The following is a 9162-nucleotide window of genomic DNA, read 5'->3' on the forward strand; positions in this document are numbered from 1 at the left end:
ACTGAAAGCTGCTATCCGATTACCAACTGTATTCTGAAAGCCTTTTCGTATGGCGCAAGTAGGCTGTTGTGCGCGGATATTTCAATATAAGAGGACGCACTGTTCCTACAGCACTTTTTTATAGAAACGCCTTAAAATATATGGCGAATATCCATAAAATCTTAGTGTTCAGGATAAATAGCTGGAAAATCAAGATCCGTTTATTCCTGGATCCTCCTTGCACCAAAAGAGGACAATAAGCTCTTAGTAAGCTATCAGCAGGAGGCAGTGGAAAAACTAGACTAGAGAATCGCAGAAATTATATGCGACGAGCATCGCTGAATGGACGAAGCGTAGAAAGACGGACAACTCGTCTAGTTGTGCAGTTAGGGAGGGAAAATAGGAAGATGTTCCTAGCGGTTGTTCCTACTTCCTACTCGGGAACCAGCTGGTTCAACCGTTGTACTTGAAACTTGGATATATAGGCTTCTGGGATTAACTTTACGTTAGCGTGATTCAAGCTTCACAGTGAGTGATTGAAGCATGAATCACGCTGTGTATGATTGAGTCCACTAATCCGCAAATGGCGGTCACAAATCTTTTGTCATTTACAAATGGCGCCGAGTGGAAGTGTCCTCCCCCACAACTCCGCGATAATCGACAGGCGACAGCGATCCAGCGCGTCCCGCTGCCCGGAGATTTATGACGTAATATCTGAAACACGTCGATGGGGGTTCACGTTATAAAGCGTGGTTGATATGGAAATGGCGGGGCGGAGACGTAGTGGGAACGTAGTACGAGGGTTTCACTTTCACAAGATCTATTTAGAACCTACTGCTTGACGTGATACACTGAGAAGACCTGGCGGTGAAAACGTCGTGCCCACACATCTTCTTTTGTATTTATCGAATGCAATTACTTTTATATGGAAGAGGCATAAAAATTATACCTATAAGGTTTCATGTTCGTGCTACTTTATGTTAATAAATGTAAGTACCAAAAAGCTTTCACGAACATCTTTTTTAATGCAACAGCTTACGTAAAAGTACCTTATAGTCAACTGATTTGAAGCTCTCAAACAGAACCCAGATATATTATTTATATTTATAGGACCCATTTAAATACCTAGTAGGCTTTGTTATCTACTTCAAACTAAGTTATGCCCGTGACTTCATCCGCGTAGACTTGATTGAATTTGACTAGATTCAATTTTCAAAAATCCTTTCTTAGTGGATGTCCAAGCCATAATAGCTATTCTGCATGCCAAATTTCAGCCCGATCCGTCCAGTAGTTGAGTTGAGTGCGTTTGATAGATCGGTCAGTCAGTCTGTCAGTCAGTCAAATTTTCCTTATAAATATTTAGATATTAGGTAGCTACATACCTGAAGTGTAAATTTAATTGAATGTCGTTTGGAACGCTAACAATTCTGGACTGAGGGCAATTACGGTTAATTTCCCTTTCTGCCTAATTTCCCCGTTGGTCTGCCGAAAATTACCCCACGTTATCTAAGTGACGTGCACTTTTTGCCCCAACACGCACGGAGCTTTACGGCACCGCTTTTAATTTGTCATTCGGACAGTAAGGAAAGTTCACATTTTGCCTTCACTTTTTATCCTAAAATAGTATGACATTTGTAACCCTCGTCTACCCTTTTTATGACAATGTCGCTAAATAATATTTATTAAAGAATTAATACGTGGTTTTAACTCATATTTTACTCGTATTGTTGGATTACAGTAATTTTACAGAACTGTTTAAAAAAGGAGTGTACTTATACTTATACTTATAACACTACTGACACACTGCTGAAGATAAGCATATGAAATAATTACCTACATAACTTCTACAAACATAATATAACAATTATCGGCTTACTTTAGTAAAACGAGCCAAAAATTGGTCGCGCGGTGTCGTATGTTATGCGAAAAATGGTAACCAATATCACCTAAGTAATTTTTTATAATAAAATATATTGTCATAACAAAATACTTGAAAGATTACTAAGTACTTTACTACAAAAAATAATGTTCAGAACAGATAAAGAATCTATGAATAAAATAAAATATTTGTATTCGTTACGTACCTACATGCAAAATTTCGCCTGCAATTACGTTGATTTACCTATACCTTATATTCATAACACGCTCATTAGCTGAGTAATTTTAGATAACATATTTGTCACCATTACTTCCGTCAGGTAACATCACCATCACTACCCATAAAATTATAAGTGCGAAAGTGTGTTTGTTTGTTGGTTTTTCGTATGATTATAGTTAAAGACTGGAGAGTGACATAAGCTAGGTTTTATCCCGGAAAATCAAAAAGCGCGACGGGATTAAAAAAAAACGAAATCCACGCAAACCAAGCTGCATTTTCGTAAAATCAACTACATGCGGTAAATAGTTTTTCCTACGCGGTTAAAGAAATTTCACTTTAATAAAATCAGTAGGTACTATTGTGTGATGATAAATAACTAACAAGGTAAGGTTGACTAGTGTGTAGTTGATCTTGTGTGATGTAAACTTGGAACAAACAGTTAATGAGAGAAAAAAACTACAAAAAAAAAACTTTGTTAATTCTAACTTTTAGTTTACAATAGATTTTTTTACTAGAATAACTACTTATTCGTGTTATGCGTGCCTACTTTTTGACACTTGACCATTTATTATCTTTAATAGTATTTAATAGTACAGATACTTTGGATGATTTTTCTTAATATTGAACTAGTTACTTAACTCAGTGTTAGTTATAAAATTTACGAGTATATTTATTCCACAAAGTTGCCTAGTGGTACTTTTCCGATTTTCTACTCCATTAGTTATGTGACAAACGCCGGTTTATGCTCAAACTTTCATTTTCGTCCATTATAAGATTTCAAAGCTCGAACAATGTTGCACGCCCTTTTAACCCCTATCACGTTACATCTCTCAGATTGAACAAAAGAGATCGAAAATTCTATTTTCAATAAAAAATAGATTTTGGAAATGCAATGTTAATCTAGGTAGGTACATATTATTATATTACATATTATTCCTGCTACATTCAGTGCCACAAAACCAGTCAGTTTTACTGAGCACATAATATACCCAATTGGACTCCTCGCACCACCCCTAGAGCGGCCCGGCCCTGTCTACTCGTAATTTAAAGTTACAAAAAAAAATTACTCGAGTTCATTCCTTTAATTCCTATTAATCCTGATTTCCATTAAGCACATAATCCTTCAAGCTTCATATTTTATTAAAGAGGAGCTTTTAGAGTTTCATTTTGTAATACCTATAGCCATAATTCAACTGGATAATGCCAACTGGGCTATTAACAATTAAGAAATTTCTACTTTAAATGGAAAAAGGAAAAAATGGCCTTTTACATGATGTAGTAATTATTTATGAGATATAGGTCAACATCAATAATTTCTGCTCTTCGAAAATAGCACAATAAAAAGAAAAAGGCCAAATGACAATAGATATTATTATTCTGACTTCTGTAGGTATACCTATATCTGATCATCTAGGGACGTGTAGACACTATGCTTTTAGCGTCAGCAATCGAGCGCTTAGTTGCTTTTCGGAAGCTCAATGCCGCGTTTGAACTCTCCACTCCGAAGACTGGAGATTGTAAGTAGGTATATATCTACCTACAATCTCCACTCCGAAGACTGGAGATTGTAGGTGTATTATACCTACCTACAATCTCCAGTCGCAGCGATCAAATTGATTTCAATTATTGTTTAAATAAAGCGATCAAATCATGCGAAAAAAACACAGTGATTTTATTTTTATTTATTTGGATCAACAAACAGTAGCACTCAGTACTTGGATAAAAAACAGTAGTAATATAACATAGTAATAATAATATACGTGCTACCCACTACGTCAACCACATAGTTATTATTATTAATTAATTAATCGAATGCAAAAAGATGCGATGCAGCATCAATGCAGTTGCTAAATCGCCGATCGCTGATACTAAAAGCGTCATGTCTACTATGACACTAAATTAATAATAATGAAATTGTTTTATTGTCTAAAAATTATAGGTACAAGTACATCTGCACATTTAAATGTACAATATATTCTTATAATATCATACCAATTAATTAAGTATACAGAAACACCGACTGTCCTTAAGCTAGGTATACGCCTGAATTTTAGGCAACAACTCTCCTTAATTTGATAGCTCATTTCATGGTTCACTAATGAATGACAAAAAACGTATGACAAATTATCAGTTCACCAAAAACTTTTGAAAAACTAATCAAATCACAAACGTCGTATACCGCAAACATATCATTTTACAAAAGATCATTTGACAAATATTCTATTCACAAATGTTTTACTTTGCAAATTTGCTGAATGTTAAAATATCATTTAAAAATTTATTATTTCACCAAATAATTTGTTTTTCAAATTCGCGATTTTACAAAATAATAGATGATAAATTTATTATTTGATAAAATAACAAATTAACAAAAAACACACAAAAAGTCTGTTTTGCATACATATGCAAACCCCTATGCAACGCAGCAATAATATCATGGGGCTCCTTTTTTCTGGGTGCGAAAAAAAGAAATAACCCACGAAGGGGATGGCGGGGTCTGAGACCCCGCCATCCCCTTCGTCCTCTTCTAACCTAACCGTTTCGAGTCGGAGTGCCCCAAGTCCCGAGCTCGCTTCGCTCGCTCTTGATGGTGGGAGCGGGGGGAGGAAAGAGACCCCCCACCATAGTGGTGGTCTCTTCTCGTCGACCGGGGCCCGTCGACGGTCCTTTTTTCTGGGTGGAAAGAGACCCCCCATTATAGTAAGCGGTCTCTTCCGTCGGCCCGGTCGACATATAAAAGATTTGGTGAATTCTTAAAGTATTTATCAAACAGTTCATTTTATCAAACAATTCATTTTATCAAAAAAAAGTGCGATATGTTGTTTTACTAATTAACACGATTAAAGAAATCAATTGTTTGTCAAATGATATTTTATGAAATGACAATTTGTCTGGTAATTTGTTTTATCAAGTGAATTATTTGTAGAAACATAAGTTTTATAACGATCATAAAACGATTCATAATTTTGCCCAAAGTTTGTTTGGGAAATGAAACTTTGTCATTTTTTTTTGTCAATTGATCGGTCACCGGAATTTAAACAGGCTAGGTTGAATATAAACGTTTGGTGTAATTCGATTTTCTAGCCGCCATGACACGCCCGCTCGTCATTTTGCACTGAATGTATGCGTACCTCATATGCACGTAAGTTTAACACCGGCTCCGAGACTACTTGATAGCTTCTGCTAATTTGACTCATTTTAATAATCACCACATAAAATTTCCATCTAAAGACATAAAAGGAAAAGCTGATTGACTGACTGATCTATCAACACACATCCTCAAACTACTGGACGGATCGAGCTGAGATTTGGTATTCTGACGTAGACATCCGCTAAGAAAAGATTTTTGAATACTCTACTAATTTTTTGATGAAGTCGCGGGCATAAGCTAGTGAAATATGTAGTTCTTCGAAAATAAAATAGGAAGCATTTTCAAAATAAGCAGCTGAATAGTAACAAATATTTTATTTTGCCCGTTGAAGACATCATAGTTCCCTTTGACGGCTTGAAGTAGTGTTGTTGACCTGAAAGTATTATTATGTGAAAGAGATTTGAAGAGAACTCAACAGGATAGCCAGATACTACTTACTTCTTTTAATTCAAAGCTAGAATCAGAAATTTTAAACCAACTTTAATTTTCAGCTGAATTTCTTTGTTCAGTAAAATCAAAGGAACAAAGAAATTCAAATTAATAAGTAGGTATATTTGTAATTATTATTATTTATTATTATTTATTTTATTTCAGATGTTTCATCCATAATGTGTTAGTAACAGAAGACCTTATTAACTATGTTAGTAACTAAATAAAATTACAATTATTATTATTAATTAATTCAAATTATAATTAATTCATATACCCCCTTGACCACTTGGTGTTCATGTGTATGTACACCCAGTGTTTCATAAAAGGGTTTTCCCACTGTGCAGCCAATGTTCTCAGAATACTGTTGGAGCTCCCACGCACCCTGCTCATCACAGATGCAGCTCTTTTTCTCACAATCGCGTAAAAATCATCTGTGTGAGCCTCCGCAAACATCTGTGACGCACTGCACCAGCGCGGTAACCCCATCAGTACTCTGAAACCATTGTTATACTGCACTCGTAGGTCGTTGTAGGCCCTCTGCGTATACGTCACCCACAGGCTACACGTGTAAAATGTCTGACAATATGCTTTAAAAAGAGTGAGCTTTACGTCTCTATTACACCGTGCAAACCTGCGGGCTAGCATATTACATCGGACCGCCAACGCCCTACGCTCCCTCTCTATGTCTCTAACGTCAGACATATCGTCTGTCACAATGTGCCCCAGATATTTGAATTCAGTCACTCTCTTAAGTAAGACTCCGTTAAGGGTTACGGGCGGAATATCGTCCACAGTGTTCCCTTTGCTCTTAAACACCAGAAGCTCACTCTTCTTTACATTGTATACGAGTCCATGTGCCGCAGCATAGGACTCGCATATCTTGAGGAGCCTTCTGAGTGCGCTAATCGATGGGCTCAGCAAGACCATATCGTCTGCGTAACTTAAATTATTGATTAAAATTGCATCAATCGAGCAGCCGATTCCAGTACTGCCGAGCTCATCGATCAGCTGGTTTATATATACGTTAAACAGAGCGGGAGATGTTAATCCACCCTGCCTAACGCCACACTCATGTTTAGTGGTTTGACCAAGAGCTCTCATCAAATAAATTAATAATAGTTCTTTTATAAGTCTCGCAAATTGCTATTACGCTGAAACCATATTTCATTAACATCGAAATGACGTCATTTTGACATCAGCCGAAATAAAAATATACCATCAGCTCGAAACTTCAGTCTAGTGCTGACGTCACTAAAATGGCGGCCACGCGCATTAGCAATTTGCGGGACGTGTACCATTTAGAATCTACGTTATCTTGAAGTAACATAAGCTATAAATTACTTCCACACTAATATTATAAATGCGAAAGTGTGTCTGTCTGTTTGTCTGTCTGCAAGCTTTTCACGGCCCATCCGTTTAACTGTTTTTAATGAAATTTGGTACAGAGATAGCTTATATTCCGGGGAAGGACACAGGCTACTTTTGATCCCAGAAAATCAAAGAAACTCTGATCTGTTTGGATTTAGGTTTTTAAAAATCCCGTGGGAACTCCCACGGGATTTTTAAAAACCTAAATCCAAACAGATCGTTTTTAATTAGGTCTCTAGGTACCTACCTAATAAGTAGTTCATAAAATAACATCGCCCTCAGAATGTCATCTTCTTTCCGAAAAGCCAGAAAGTCACTCATATTATGAGACAACGTAGTAGTACTTGCAAATTCTTTGGACAGCACACAATATAAGAGCGATGCAATATAAACTTATTGTTGCAGATCACGTCGTGGATTCATGCAAATAAGTAGGTTGTAGTAGCATTGCAGCAAAAAAGAGTGTTTGTCAACTGTCTAGTCGGCGTTAGAATAATAAGCATCCCGGTCATAAGCAAGCTGGGTTTGCTAGGCCGGAGAATATTTCTTGCCTCGAAGAAAAACTATCACGTACATCTAACATGACGTTTATCTAAACGGCTGCCGACGCTAGCAGCCCTGCAATAAATAAAAAGGTGATTTAGGAAATTCCGACACGACTTCCCGGATTTATACAGAGTGTTCAGATGCGAACTTTTCCTCCTCAACCTCATCAAAATTCTCCCCTCGTGCGGACGATTGAATGTTATGGGCCAAGGGATGCTCTCTACTTCGAAATTATGGGTTGTTAGCCCCACACTTTACTTAGTGATCATTGCCATTAATATTTCTGTATTAGTGATGGCCTTTTGACGACCTTGTTCTTTGAAACCCAGATTTGAACACCTGAGTCCTGTAGGCGCAGTTTGACGAGGCGGCCTAAAGGTGATAGCCGCCTGTTTGTAGCTGATATCAGATAAATAAAAATATATTCTTAAGAAATAGAGAATTTACACGCAAACTGATCAATTTACAAGAAGTAAAAATAGTTAAGTTAGAAGTACTTAACTCTATTAACTGTTTTTATATTAGGTAAGTAAGTATAACTTAAAAAGGTGGGATGGCCGAGTGGTTACGGTTAGAACTAGAGTTCAGCCTTTCGATGCCTAATCAACATGACGTATTCATACTAATATGCACTACATATTATTTTCACTTTCCACCGCTTATAGCTACGACAGTTTCCTGCAGCTCTATTACCTATGTAGCGTTTATCGAGGTCCCTAAAACATTATCTATAGGTATAGGAACCAAATGGTGTGGTTTCCTAGAGAGCTGGGGTTGACATAGTAACGTTAGGTAGTCGTAGCGTTGCCGTCATTTGAATGTCGACCGTCTTTACGGAACAGTTTAGCGACGTTTTTTTTTCAATAGCAGTGCAAAATGAGTTACAACTGGAGCACCGAGGATGACAAAATCTTAAAAGATAGGATTCACGAATAAATTAATACTTAAACAAAGAGTTCTCACGGCACTTAAAAAAATCTTAATCACGTGGGCCACGATGCGACACTTTTTATCCTAGAAAAACAAGCAGTTACCACGGGATTTTAATAGACCTAAATTCACGCGGGCATCATCTAGTTTATTTATAAAACTCTATGTTTTACAGACAAAATAATAAATCCATTCGTCCAACTCGTAGCTTTTTGGGACCATAAAAACAAGGTCAAATTCCGCATCAACCTATTCAGAGCTTGACTAATAGGTGCACGTTACGGGACAGACTCGAAAGTAAAAAAACACGCGGCAGCTGTTTCAGTGAAAAATATCACGTCATTAATCATAACTGAGAAGAAAGGGGCGACTGCTGTTGCTTGACAAATATCTTCCTGTCGAGAGTGCGGCCACGTGTTTGCATTTGCTCGCCACGTCGCAATTTACTATACTGTACTTGATACATTGATACCATTACTCCTAAGTTCAAGTATTCCCGTAAAAAAAAAAAACACTACCCAGTACCCATATCATAATTAATGTAAAAGTGTGTTTATTGTGTATGGGCCTCATAAGAAAGCTCCGAGTCACTCAGCGGCGATGGAGAGAGAGAGAAAAACTAGACATAGCTCAATGGTTGCAAAGCTGAAGTGGCAAT

This window comes from Maniola hyperantus, chromosome 8 (genome assembly GCF_902806685.2).
Source record: "Maniola hyperantus chromosome 8, iAphHyp1.2, whole genome shotgun sequence".
NCBI lineage: Eukaryota > Metazoa > Arthropoda > Insecta > Lepidoptera > Nymphalidae > Maniola > Maniola hyperantus.